This window comes from Silene latifolia, chromosome Y (assembly GCF_048544455.1).
Source record: "Silene latifolia isolate original U9 population chromosome Y, ASM4854445v1, whole genome shotgun sequence".
Taxonomy (NCBI): domain Eukaryota; kingdom Viridiplantae; phylum Streptophyta; class Magnoliopsida; order Caryophyllales; family Caryophyllaceae; genus Silene; species Silene latifolia.
Genome location: NC_133538.1, coordinates 260,026,494 through 260,041,368, shown reverse-complemented (window position 1 = coordinate 260,041,368; position 14,875 = coordinate 260,026,494). Strand labels below are relative to the sequence as shown.

At 40.6% G+C, this 14,875-nt stretch overlaps 1 non-coding gene across 1 annotated transcript; it reads right to left on the bottom strand.

Moving 5' to 3' along the window:
* Nucleotides 1–947: 947 nt before the first annotated feature.
* Nucleotides 948–1,055, bottom strand: LOC141635803 (small nucleolar RNA R71). The gene has a single exon (XR_012540462.1). It is a non-coding gene; the product is annotated as a small nucleolar RNA R71 (small nucleolar RNA).
* Nucleotides 1,056–14,875: the final 13,820 nt, after the last annotated feature.

The following is a 14,875-nucleotide window of genomic DNA, read 5'->3' as shown; positions in this document are numbered from 1 at the left end:
GGTAAATTGATTTATCGCTAGATTTAGAATTTCTCTTGAATGAAAACTTTGATGAATTCTAGGGAATTTATAGACCGTGAGGTTATTTGAGCTTTGATCGCAAGATTAGCTTATTTTCCCGAGACCGTGTTGTGAGATCTCTGCTTGACCGACACATTACTTGCCATGGTGAACCGAAATTCCCGATCCTCTCTTTATCTTGTTAAGAATATTCATTTTTGCAATTAGCCTTTTAGCCAACCAATTTCAAAACCCCCAATTAATTGTTACTTTTATAGACTGATAATTAGCAAACAAAATCAACCTTGTCTCTCTGTGGTTCGACCCTTACTATCACTAGCTATAGTTTTAGTTTGGAATTATAAATTTAATTTTGGTACTAAACGACGGTATCAAATTTTGGCGCCGTTGCCGGGGAGACGGTGTAATTCTGTTTGCTTTATTTTAGTTTATTTTCCTTGTCTCAAGGAACTTTTGTTCCTTGAGGCCGTTGCTTACCTTTGCTTCTAGTTTTGCTTTTGCACAGTTAGAAGACAGGTTTTGAGAGGAAGACTTGAGTACTCTCACTGTGGAAATTATGGCTACGATATATGATAATTTTCAGCCAAAGGAGCACCACCTTCCAAAGGGGCAACAGTTACCTACCCCTTCTACCGGTAAATTCGAGTTTCGTTCCTCTTATATTGATTTAGTGGAACGGAATCGATTCATGTCTACCAGATGAAGACCCCTTGAAACATATGGAAATTTTCACGGACTATTGTTGTTCAATACCTATACCGGAGGGGGTAACTCAAGATGAAGTAAAGGGGTTCATGTTCTTATACTCCTTGAAGGATTCGGCGCGAGATCCGTATCGCTACCTCGATAGAGTAGCAAATGAGTCACCGATTGGACATCTTTAGCACTAGCCTTCTACAAGAAGTACTTCCCGCCTTCAAGACTCGATGCCTTGAAGAGTAAAATCACGAGTTTTCAGCAAGGAGCCGACGAAGATTTTTGTGAAGCATGGGGACGTTTCAAAAGTTTGGTCCGAGTGTCCCTCATCATGGCTTCCAAAGAATGGTATCTTTGCAATCTATTTTACAATGCTCTATATGATGATTACAAAGTCATTTTGGATGCAAATTTGCTAATGGTAGGTTCCAAAATAATACCGGTCAAAGTAAAGGTTGGAACACCATTGAGGAGATGGCAGTCCATAAAGCTGAGTTTGGAAGTTCACGTGGTAAGTCACGAAAGCAAAGTGAAGACATGACTGCTGTTGTGTCACTTATAACTTCCATTTCTACCCGTCTCGAGAAACTCGAGACTTCTGAAGCTTCCAAAGTAAAAGTCGAAGTTCCTATTCAAAACTCAGATGAGATCGAGAACTTAAGAGAGATGGTCCAACTCCTTTTGGTTCAAGTGGCGAATATGGAAGGAGCCGGGATTGAGTCCTCACAGAATTTTGTGAAACAATTGGAGAATATGGAGGCTAAGCAAGCCGCTAATTCTTCAATTAAATGTGAAGGGCCGGTTGAGACGATCAATGCCATAAATCTCAGAAGTGGCCTTTCTTATGAAAGCCCCGACGAGCAAAAGGAAGACTCGGAAATGATGAAGAAGCTCGTTTGAATTCGATGCAAAAACGAGTCCAATGCCGATGATTCCGGTCGATCGACCGACATTCCCAGTCGATCGACTGAATTGTCAGACAAAATAGTTTCTGGTCAGAAATTATTCATACCTAGCACATCCAGTCGATCGACCAACACCCTCGGTCTTATTTATTAGGTTCTAAGGTTATTGTTTACACTGACCATGCAGCGTTGAAGACTCTCTTTATTAAGAAAGATGCAAAGCCAAGGCTTTTGAGGTGGATACTCCTTTTGCAGGAGTTTGATTTGGAGATCAGAGATAAGAAAGGAGCAGAGAATGTGGTAGCCGACCACTTATCTCGTCCGGTGACCGAGAAAGGGAGGATTCTTTGCCTATTAATGATTCTTTTCCGATGAGAGTTTGTTAGCTATTACTACTTCAGTTCTTATCCACCTCCGTGGTTTGCTTGATTTTGCTAACTTTGTGACAGATGTAGGATACCACCCGAGCTTTCATGGCGGCAGAAGAAGCGGTTTGCCTATGATGCTAGACAATACTTTTGGGATGATCCTTATGTTTTCAAGGAATGCGCAGACGGTCTCATCCGGAGATGCGTACCTCAGTGGGAGGTGAAGGATATCCTAGAGGCTTGCCACTCTTCCGCTTATGGTGGTCACCACGGTCCGTCCAGACCGTAGCTAAGGTACTCCAATCTGGTTTCTATTGGCCAACTTTGCATGCAGATTGTCGCAGCTTTTGTTGCTTTAATGCGATGCTTGTCAAAGATCGGGAATATTTCAAGAGACATGAGATGCCACGGGTAGGCATTCTTGAGGTCGAGATTTTTGATGTCCGGGGCATTGATTATCAAGGACCTTTTCCGAGCATCAAGGTAATAAATATATCCTCGTAGAGTCAGAGATTATGTATCCAAGTGGGTGGAAGCTATTGCTACTCCCCATTGCGATGCAAAAGCCGTGATTAAATTGTTTAAAAAGATTATTTTCCCTCGTTTTGGTGTCCCTCGGGTTGTCATTAGCGATAGGGGAATGCATTTTAAAGAGAAACAACTTAGTGCTTTATTGACTAAATTCGGTGTCCAACATCGTAGAGGTTTGGGGTATCATCCCCAAACTAGTGGTCAAGTTGAGGTTTCTAACAGAGAATTGAAAGAAGTCTTAGCTAAAGTTGTTTCTAAATCACGGAAAGACTGGAGTCTAAAGTTAGCCGATGTCTTATGGGCTTATAGAACTGCGTTCAAAACGCCAATCGGGATGTCACCGTACCGATTGATTTATGGTAAGACATGTCATTTACCTCTTGAGTTAGAGCGTAAGTCTTGGTGGGCTATTTGTGATTTGAATTTGGATCCTAACCTCTCTCGTGAGAAACGCATGACACAAATTGAATGAGCTAGAGGAATTTAGGTGGCGGCCTATGACAATGCAAGGATCTACAAGGAAAAATCAAAGCGCTGGCACGACAAGAGAATCATAAAGCGCGAGTTACATATTGGCGATAAGGTACTTCTTTTTAACGCTCGTATCCGTTTGTTTCTGGTAAGCTGAAATCCAGTGGACCGGTCCCTATACGGTCACAAATGTCACAAAGTTCGGATCTGTTGAATTGAGACCTCCCTGAGAAAGGTTCAAGGTAAATGGCCAATATGTGAAGCACTACCATGGATCAGATGCATATGTTAGGAAGGTCGAGGTTTTGTACTTCGATCCGCTGTCAGATGATGAGAAGTGAGGTAACAAGGTCGTGCGGGACCTCTTAAACCAGCCGCTTAATCGGGAGGCAACCCAGGTTGTAGTTATTTTGTAATTTAGGATTTCCGTTTTGTTCTTTCTTTCAATTTGCTTTTGCTTTTTTTCTTGTTTTGTTTCCTTTATTTTCATGCATTTACAATTTCTTGGTTTGGGAAAATTGTACGCCTTTGATAATTTCTGCAGGAATTTATTTTATGCAAAGTGCGTAAGTGGTTTACTGGATTTTTAAGAGAGAAAGACAGAAGTTTTGATGGCAAAATGAATTTTGACGAATTTAATTCCAATTGCCACTCAAACAGTCGATCGACTAGGATGTTCAACGATCGAGAAGCGAGGAGAACAGAGGCCACTTTGTGTATAGGGAAATGGTCGATCGACCGGGTCACATAGTCGATCGACCAGTCCGCGGGTTCGAGAGGCACTAATAAGGGAAGTTTTCATCCTTATTCTCTTATTCTTTCATTTTCCCAAAATCACAAAAAGACCAAACCCTATTTCCTCTCCCTTCTTCGCGTTTTCACCTGCAAATCCATCTCGTTCTCTGCCTTTCTCGTTTTAATCTTCAAAGAAATCATCAAGGTATGTGTCTAATCCTATCTTTATGCTATTTATTCGAGTTTTGCTGAAGTTCCATGTGAAATTTTCGAGTAATGTACCCTTGAGATGAAAAAAATCGATTTGGGGAAAACGATTTTAGGGTGTGATTCTTGGTCTTTTATGTACTTTAATTGCTTATTCTAGGCTTTCCCCTTTGATTTTCGACTCTAATTAGCAATTAGAAGATGGTTATTTCTGTTTTCCCCAAAAATTTCGAAACCCTAATTTGCGCGGATCATCTGATTTTGATTCGGGTCTCTAGAAATTGGAATTTAAGTTGGTTGATTGTGCTAATTTGATCCTTTTGCAGAACAAGAATGACAAAAGGGAAGGAGCCAATGCAGAAGAGCAATCGAGCCAACGGCTCGCTAAGCGCCACGCGGACCGCCTCTGATGATAGAATCTACTACGGATAGTCTACCTGACTATCCGCAGGTTATCTTTGAAAAACCTATTCAGCGCGCTAAATTCTCTTTCTTTGTTTCGTCTGTAAAGGTCACAGTTACCCGGTTTCTCCATAAAGAAACTTTGGAGAAACTAGGCATTATGAGTCGGTCGTGTCCCCGCTAAATGGGACGGGTATGATAGGTCCGTGGACATGTCCGAGTTCACATATTATGTTATGACCCTTGAATTCTTTTCCTCTTACGCTTTTGATTCCGAAGCCTTTGAGGCTGATGAGACCAAACCCTGCATTTCCTTTCGACTTTTTAATGTTAATTATTCTCTGACACTTGCTGATTTTGCGGGTTTTCTGGGTCTTCACTCCGAGGGTAGAACCTCGGACCCCTCTGACACTCACCGGGCCATGTGGTCTTGTATTGGTGACACTTACGGGTCGAGGAGGACGGGCACTTCCGTCCACTTGCCCCCTCTTCGTTATTTTCTACGGCTAATGGGTAATACCATTTTTGGCCGTAAAGAGTCTAATAATGTGAATAATATTGAGCTTTCAATTTTGGCGGGTTATCTGAACGTTGAGCGTCGGAGAGCCCGCATCTATAACATTGCCTACTTGACCGCCGCTCACTTTCAGACTGTAAGTGAGGGCAACTTGACCACCATTGCCTGTGGCGGTTTGGTGACACGAATCGCCAACCGCCTTGTTTTACTTTTCCCTCGACAGAGGACCCCATTGACCCGACTGCGCTTCATGGACCTCCGTTACGCGCAAGGTGTCTATTGGGTCGATAGACAGATGCGGTGGAAGATTGATTCTTTCATCTCGTGACCGCATCCCCGTCACCGGTTACCCTCTCGTCCCGCCCCTCACCACTTGTTGAGGGATCGCAGGCGCCTTTGCCTAGTTACAGGCTTCCTTTGGTGGCGGCCACGCCTTCTCGCCGGCACTTCGAGGAGGGCTCGTGCCTCCTCTTCACAGGCACCCCTACCTCCACTACCACCCCTACTGGGCGGTGCGGCTATTTTTCGACCACCTACTCCTTTAGTTGTCCCTCCGGTCATGGACCGAGGGGCAATGTCACGTGTCTTGGGTGATTTGTGCGGGAGCTTCAACGAGCACGATTGGACACGGCCATCGCCTGTTCCCGGTCTACGACGAGCTAGCTCGGGGATGCTTCCTAAGGGTGACCGGGCTCACCCTTCTTACTTTGTTCCCCCGAGGGTGGCTACCCTCGGCTGCTAGGAGACCCCTCCTACCACCACCACTACCGGTCCCTCCACTTCCGGAGAGCCACTCCCTCCGTTTCTAGGAGAGCTACACCGCCGCCGAGGAGGAGGAGAGTGAGTCGGGTCCGACGGGGACAAAGTGACCCCTCCTACGAGAGTGGAGATTAGATCTTGGTGACCTCCCGTTTTTGGCTGGTTTGGGGAGGTCGTATTTTGTGAGTTATTTTCCTTTCTCTTTTCGCTTCCTTTTACCTTTTATGCTTTTATTCTCCCATTCTTCTGGGGTGATTTCTTTGTTGAGCACAATGGGGACATTGTGCGTTTTGGTTTGGGGAGGGTATTTGCATATGCCTTTTGTCTTGCATCTGCATTCGTTTTCTATTGCATTTCAGTCACATGTTTAATTTCTGCTTGCATTTGTCAAAAAAAAAAAAAAAAAAAAAAAAAAAAAAAATTGAAAAAATGCATAAAAAAACCAAAAATATCACGTTTACTTTTGCATGTAGTTGAGTCGGATTGGAGTTTTTAATGATGATTTTGCTCTACTAGTCAAATATGCCGTTCCTTGCCTTTTCATAGTCAGCTAGCGAGAATTAAAAGTGATCTCTCAAATTTCGTTATGGAATCCATTTCGGGCAATTAGACTTGACTCATTACTTTTGGCAAGCTACTTATACTTTCTGAGATATAGAGCCTGTAACTGGTGACATTTATGACCGGTTAATTTAGGTTTGAGAGTAGTTACTCCCTTCATTTCATGTTTTGCACGTGTATGAGTTTTGATTTCTTATTGCCTATACGCATTGGTTTGTGGTCGGTATTGCATGTTTAGAGAACTTTTGCATCCTCCCCTTTCTCATTTTACCCCACTAACTCCACTATAAGCCAAAATTGCCAGTTGCCCTCAACTACATCCCATAATTAGCCTACCATTGTGCCAAGCTAGGAAGTAGTAGAGGAATTTGTTGATTTAAGCTGTTTTGGTTCGCTCTTGTAATGTTGGAGCGGGTATTTTTGAGAAGTGAAGGATTTACTTGACTGAAAACAGAAGAAAGAAAAAGATTCAAACAAAAAAAAATGAAAAAAAAAGAGAAGTTGTTTACCTGGCGAGAATGTTAAGTATGCGGGGTGGTCGATCGACAACCCTCATTGGTCGATCGACCACCGCCAGATTTTGAAAAAAAAAAAAAGAAAAAAAAAAAAGGAAAGAAACAGGAATAGAAAAAATGAAAAAAAAAAGAGAGAGTCTTGAAATTAATAAGTCTTGGCTGAAATAAAACACGCCTCATGTGTTTACCTCTTGATTTGGAGGCGTCCGTTTGGATTTGTGTGTTGCCTAGTAAATAAAGGCATGTTCTTTTTGTTGAGTTGGAAGAACGGATTCGGTTTCGATGGTTCGTTAGGTACTAGCTTGGCTCTTACCTTCACTTTCCCATAATTGTTTTGCCTCTTCTTTCCCACTGAGCCTCACATTTCCAAATTTTGCAATAGTTCGGCATGTGATAGTCCTTGACGGTGGTTATGCGTATGTACGGTAAATGGAATCATTATTCATGATAGTCAAGCATACATGTTTTGTCGGTCGCAGTCTAGGTGAGAGACTATACTTATCTTCCCTCTCTTTTACATATTTTCTTACCATTTGCTTTGCTGAGAGAAGAGTGATCCGGGAGAGTCCGATTGTGTGAGTCTTGTAAGGTCGAACGCCCGATCTAATTCTATGATATGCATAAATTTGTTCGCTTGATTTAAGCTTTGCAGTAGTTGACTTGGGGCATTAAATGGTTTGGCATTGACTTGTAGTTAGCTCAAAATGTTCTCCTTTCCATTTAGTTTTTATACGGGTCATAGTGCTTGCTTGGGGACAAGCAAGGTTTGGTTTGGGGAGATTTGATACGTGCATATTCTATACACTTTATCTGTGGTTTTGGCACGTATTTCCATGCATAATTAGTAGCTTAAAGCTACTATTTCTCCCGAAACGGTTTACTTTGCATTTTCTATGATTTATTGTAGGAATGCGTGGAAGTAGGCTAAATCAAGCCAAGTTCGTCCTCCGGAAGCGAGTTCAGGGAAGCCAAGAGGAAGGAGAGTTCATTCACTCACCTTGGGATGCGTGCAAGGAGTGAAGAGTTGTTCGAAGCATCAAGGAGCCACTCGCACAAAGACTTTCAATCGATCGACTAAGACTTCCAAATCGATCGACCACCGGAGCTTAGACAAAGCTACTCTTATTCGCATGTTCGATCGATCGACCGTGCGTGACCGATCGATCGACCGATTTCGAGCCGATGTTTAATTTTCCGTGTTAGACTTTTAAAAGCCCAACTTGTAATTAACTTTCGGTATCTTTTATCGCTTGAACGCAGCAACTTTTAGGTTATGCTTTTCATTCGGAAAAACTTAGTTTTCGAGATCTAGCTTGAGACGGAAACCTTTGATTCGAATGCTTTGTTCTTGATATTCAATTAGTAAGCCTTTTATGCAATTCTTCTTTTTCTTATTTTTGCTTGTTAATTTAATTCTTGTCTCATCAATTAATTTCAGTGATTGAATTTCTCTCCTTTGTTCTAGTTAGATTTCATCATGTTGAATTTGTCCTTATTTATTAATTTCGCAATTAGTGTAGTCATGATTATGAGTAGGTAATCCTTTGATTGGGAATGAGGTGAACCATGGTATTAAATTAGGATAGTTGTGTAGCATGAGTTCTTCCGTATTGGTCTTGTATCTTTTGATGGACTTCTTTGCTAGGTCGAAAGATTGGTAAATTGATTTATCGCTAGATTTAGAATTTCTCTTGAGTGAAAACTTTGATGAATTCTAGGGAATTTATAGACCGTGAGGTTATTTGAGCTTTGATCGCAAGATTAGCTTATTTTCCCCGAGACCGTGTTGTGAGATCTCTGTTGCTTGATGACGACTTTACTTGCCATGGTGAACCGAAATTCCCGATCCTCTCTTTATCTTGTTAAGAATATTCATTTTTGCAATTAGCCTTTTAGCCAACCAATTTCAAAACCCCCAATTAATTGTTACTTTTATAGACTGATAATTAGCAAACAAAATCAACCTTGTCTCTCTGTGGTTCGACCCTTACTATCACTAGCTATAGTTTTAGTTTGGAATTATAAATTTAATTTTGGTACTAAACGACGGTATCATGCTTATCTTTTGAATTCGTTGCATATTATGTTTAATTCAAAGTTGTTATTTTGCTTCTTTATGCATTGTTTTACATGTACGTTGGTCTTGACGCGTAAGTTACCCAATCTTGTGGTGTAGTGAGTGGCACCTGTGGTGAGTATGAGTTCGGTGGGAGGACATGAGTTATACGTGGTTGTGATAGATAGTGGAAAAAGAAAAGGAAGATCGTTATGGTTTATTGAGACATAGAGCATGTTTTGTGAGATGAGATGAGCGATATGTTTGTACTTTGAGTAATGCAAAAGTAATTAAATGTGGGCAAGGGATGATGTGAGTTTATGGAACGTGAGAATGAAAAGATTGAAATGAGGAACGCAAATGGTGGCATCTTGAGATGTGTAAAGAATCATGGAGGGGGATGGTTAGGAGTCGTGTGGGTTAAGAATATACATAGTGAAAGTTTGTTTTAAAAGGGTTGAGAAGAGTAGTATATAGTGAACTTTGTGGAGACATGTCGCAAGGTGGATTTGTAGATAGTGAATGAGTTTGGGAGATTTGGTTTATTAAGAGATGAAACTACTGTGTGATTTCCTTGAGCAATTAGCGGTATGAAAGGAATTTTGATTTCTAGAGATGTAATTGTTGAACAGTAAACGTTGATTCTATGGATGGATTAGTGGCAAGGGTGATTGATGACATAATAAGAGAATATTTGTGGTGAGAAAGAGTGAGATGATATCGATATGAAATAATTAGATGTGAGTTTTGGAGCAGTGAGAAAGTAACCGGAATACTAAAGAGTTAGGTAGAAGTGATAAGGAGTTGAATGGTTAATTGATTTTGTAGAGTGTAAAAGAAAAGAATGAGGGGAATAAAACTAAGAAAATGTTGACCGGAGTTATGTGGTATAGAGGTAAGGAGTCGTCGAGATGTGTGCTACCAATCATGAGGATGTTAGTTAATGGTTATATAGGAGTTTCGGGACAACATGATTAGTCTTGAGTTTTGAGGAATTCAGGAAAGTAAGAAGTTGGTAGAATATCTGCATGATATGAGATTTTGGTGGAGATTTAGATGATGATATAGTTAAGAATGGCATTGTGAAGAATGTTTATGTAATTTTGTTGATGGATTTGATGTTCGTTATTTGGGATGTTAACCAAAGATAGGAAAGAAATCGTGATATTTAGATATGAGTGTAAGGATTTGATGTCCGGACAGTGGTAGTGTTGTGGTTTGTGACTAGTGGTTAAGGGTGATGGTATATTAGAAAGGTAACAATTCTGAAGCGGTTGATTTTGCAGAGACCAGGTTGATATGTATGGTTGTGAGAGAGTGTAAGATGTGGTTATATGAGGCGGTTGTTAGTAGTTGAGTATTAATAGTATGGTTACATTTGGCAGGGGGTGATGGATATGCGAATGGGATAATATGTTATGAGGGGCATATGAGTTAAGTTCGGGCGACAGGTAACCTTTGTTGAGTGGTAACTTACGTGATCATGATTGACTAGGTGGATGTGATTACGGGTCTATGATACGTGTAAATGTTTGTTTGAGGTTCTGACCTCCCAAGAAGTGGTATGGTGTGATAATTATAAAGTTGTTATATGATTGTTTTGTAATTTATGTTGGGTACGGTATACTAATGGAATGAGGTTCAATAGGTAATAATGTGATTGATCTGGCATGGATAGTTAAAATTGTATGTGTATGGATGATACTTGTTTATTCCGTGAAATGGTAAGGATGATGTTTATGAGATTATTATCTGTTTAATTCATATAACATGTTGCATTGTGATTTAGTAAAGTGGATTTGAGTAAGTTTTTCTTGTTCGAGAAGTTATGTTGGGTCAGTGTTTATGGGATTGTGTCTGTTGTGATGTCTATCGGTGTAGTTGTGGTGCCTCGGGTGATGATCCGGGCACGGTACCTAGTGTTGTGATGCGGGTATTTTCGCACTGCGGTGTGGCTGTTGGTGGTGGTGTTGCGATGTCATCACCGGTTGTGGTGGAGTAGGCGGGATGATTATGATTTGAGTTTCGAAAGTACATACCAGTTACACATAAATTGTTGTTTTGTTTGATGTTGCTTCCTGTGAGTTTCAGTTTGTACAGATAGACAGTTGTTTTGTTTATTGATGTTTCTTACCAGTTAAGTTTTGGTATGAGGGTAGAGTATGATATGAAAGAGAGTTGTATATGTTTTCGTTGTTGTCATGGTATAGTGACATTCTGTGATGGGACACGGTTGTCGAAGTTGTTCTGATTTTTGATCTTGTTTTAAGATGAGGCTTTAGACATAGTCATGGTAAGTGATTGATGGAACATGTGTTGTATTGATCTGGACGCTGCAGGTGGTTCATAATCAGATTTTGGGACAGTGAGTGTAGAGTGTTGGGAATTAGTGTCATGTTAAGTTTTGTATGAGTTTTGCGGTAATAAAGAAAAGAACTTGAGGATCTAGTGTGAGTGTACGTAACGAGTGTAGATCGTGAGTTATGCTTTTGGGAGATAGGTGCCTTACATAGAGAGGTATGTTGTTTTGCAGTAAGAATGGAGAATTAGTATGGTGATTTTGCTACGAGTTTTATGGTATAGGTTAGGTGGTGTGCCGTATGAGTTGAGGTATGAAAAATGTTTAATTAAGAGAGACTTGGATATGTGCATGGCGAGTGTTTAGGTTATAGGTGGTTATCTTTGATATGCGGTGGTGATGAGGATAATGAGAAGATATATCTAGGATTTAGTATTAGTGAGTTACGAGGACGTAACATTTATCGTAAGAGGAGTAGGATGCGATAAAAGAGATTTTGATGGTTGTTCATATGGTAGTATATTTGGAAGTAGAGTGTTGGTGTAGCATAAGATATGGATTTGTATATGTTGTGGTTGATAGTGTTAAAAGGTCATGGACGTGCTTCTAGTAGTTCGATGTTAGGAATGCGAGAATACTTCGATAGTGTTGACAGTTGGATGATGAGGTTATGAGTGTGAGTAAACTTCGAGGACGAAGTTCCTTTTAAGGGTGGTAGAATGTAACATTCCGTTTGATGTTTATGTAGTTGGTTATGTATGGAGTTAGTGTCGGGAGAGTTTATGATGTAGTTGATATGACATCGTGAGCGAGGTGTGGAGGTAGGAATAGTTGGTAGAGTTGGTGTTAAGTGTTCATGGTTTCATGTTTTGTAAGTTGGGGTTTTGTTTTGAGTTCTTAGTAGCTTTGTTGCGTTTTGACCGAGTTAGTATGTTGTTTTTATGTATGGGTTGAACTTCGGGGACGAAGTTCTTTTTAAGGAGGGAAGACTGTAATACTACGGTTTTATGAGTCTCTGGGTACTCTATCGAGTGGGCCTTACTTCGTCGAGTAAGGGTGTGTTGCGTTTTAAAATAGTTTCTGACCTGTTGGGTACTCGATCGAGTAACGTAGATACTCGATCGAGTAAGGGGGCACTCGATCGAGTACCTTAGCTACTCGATCGAGTAGCCGGTTTACGGGGATTGATTTGACGGGTTTTGCTAATAACGCGAGTTTGATATAAAAGGTTTCCGTCAGTTTATTTAATCACTTTTAACCTTTCTAAACCCTTCAAAAGAAAAAGGAGTTACGTAGTTCTCTCTCGTCGCGTTGTTGGCAAATCCCCAAGGCTAGGAGTGTCGGATCATCTTGTTCTTTGCATCATAGTGTTCCTTGCGTCAAGGGTAAGTTCTACATACCAATTTTATACTGTTTCTTTGAGTTTGTTTAAAACCCTAATTGGGTAGATTTGGGGGTTTTGGGAGGGTTATGTTGATTAGGTGATAATTGTATGATTATGTGTATAGGAGAAGAGTTCGTAGAGGAAACGTTTTGACACAGCTGCTAGATCGTCTGATGTTTGTGTTGCATTCTAGGTAGGGTTTCCCTACTCAGTATTAGTTACATAATGTGTGGTGATTGTGCTGTAATTAGTGCTTGTTGATTGGTTTCGTGACGGTTGTTGATTGATTGTTGTTGATGGATGTGATTGTTTGTCTCTGGTTCTCGAGATGCATTCTCGGCTGAGTGGAGTCACTTGCGGGAGTGGCTTCACGCCCTAGTTTCGCCCTCCGTGCAACCCGCCACGGGAGGGGATGTGCACATTAATGGGACAGGGTTATCGCTCGGTATGATGAGCGGGGCTTAGGTGGGAACGGCTGCGGTCCCCCACTGGCAGGGCTGGTCCAGTGGACAGTCGGTGACGGAGATTGATTGGAGTGGGTGTGATTGTGTGTGTGACTGTTTGAGCTATGTTGTTTGTTGTGTTGTTGGATCATATAAATTGTGTGATTAGTACTGACCCCGTTTAAATGTTTTAAAAACTGTGGTGATCCATTCGGGGTGGTGAGCGATTATTGAGCGGTATGAGACGATGCGTATGGGATGGCTGGGATGAGTCACCACGTTGCAGTTTAGAAGTCTTCCGCTGTGTCTGACGCTTGATAGTATTTTGATAGTAGATAGTTTTGAGAACTTGTTTTTTTTTCCTTTTATCAGTTTTGGTTTTGAACATGTAATCACTTAAACTATAATTATTTTTAAAGTACGTGTCTTTATTGTCTTATGATATTCATTGCCTCGGGCAACCGAGATGGTAACATCCTTATACCTGGGTGGTCCTGGTAAGGCACTTGGAGTATGGGGGTGTTACACTTTGCTAAGTCGGTTTTTTATCCAAATATCAAGTAATTGATGTCAAGTTGGATTTAATATTGTTTTGCATGCAAGACGGAAATTAAACATCCATTTACCGAGTTAGGTTTGTGATGCATAATGTGATCCATTTGTCTTAAAAGAGGGTGTTTTAGAATGCAAAATGTAAAATGCAAACTCGTCAATCTGATTCGTCCAGTATTCGGATTAACCGAAGTCGAGATCGTCCTGGACAAGGGCTGGAAAGGTAACAGAAGCAGCGCGCATCTGGTAGCCTATTGAGGCGCGAGACATAGGGCGATGCAAGCGAGCTTGTCCAGGTTTGAAAACTGGAAATCAGAAGGCCTGTTTAGGCGCGAGTCAGGCAACGACCTAAAGGGTGTCTCCTGGTTGTTTAACATGTTTATGAAATTGCTAATGAAATCGTTTGTAAAAGGCTATCAAAACCCGTTTTGTTGAAAAGGTCGTTGACACCGCTTTTGTGCTAATATGAGGAACGGGAATTTGAATGATTATCGTTATATTGATAATATTCTATGTCAGGTTCGGTTTTGCAAGCTTGACATGGATAGTTATGTAAAAAAAAAGGATGTAAACAAGTGTTTGTTATGAACTAATTATGTTAAGTTCATTGCTTTGTAAATAAAATGTAAAAAGATGCTTGATATGAACTAATTATATTAAGTTCATTGCTTTGTAATTAGTCAAAGTTCATCATCGTACTCGGATTAAACCGACATGGTATGTAGAACAACGGATGATTATGCATGTTTGACTAATATGGCTTTTGCAAATGTAAACAAATGAAAGGAGGGATTTAAAATACCCTTTAAAATGTAATTAACCAACTATTATCACCGACTCACGGACTAAACAGTCATGGTATAAGGAACCAAGGGTGAATATAATTTATGGTTAAAAAGTGCTTGTTTGTAAAAAAGGTTTGAAATATTTGAAATGGTAAAAACCGACTACAACGAATGAATGAAAATGAGGGAAAGATGAAATTAAATACGTTTGAGCTCTGACCTGGGGAGCCATAAGAGGCGCGAGCCACCTAGTTGTGACTAGGGGCTTCTACTTCAGGTCAAAACTCAGTTTTGGCTCAATCAATCCGTATTTTAGACCATGTTATCCATATTTTAGCATGTTAAGGTCATAGAAACAGATAAAAAGAATATGATAGAAGAGGATTAATTACACCCTCATACTTACATGCTGCTAGGTTGCTTGATGAGAAATCGACAAAGTGTAAAAACTTGTTGAGTCGGAAAACTCGATTTAAAACTGTTTTTGTAAAGTAAAGAGTGTTGCTTTATTTAGTGATGGTGTAGTTGGTCGAAGTGGTAATTCAAGTGATTTAATGCACGATGACGATACCAAAAAATGTGTATGGCTCGTATTTTCAATCGGTAGGTCAAAAATAGGTGTCGTTTGTTGACTTGGAAAGTCGAGGTCTTGAATTTTAAGGACGTGC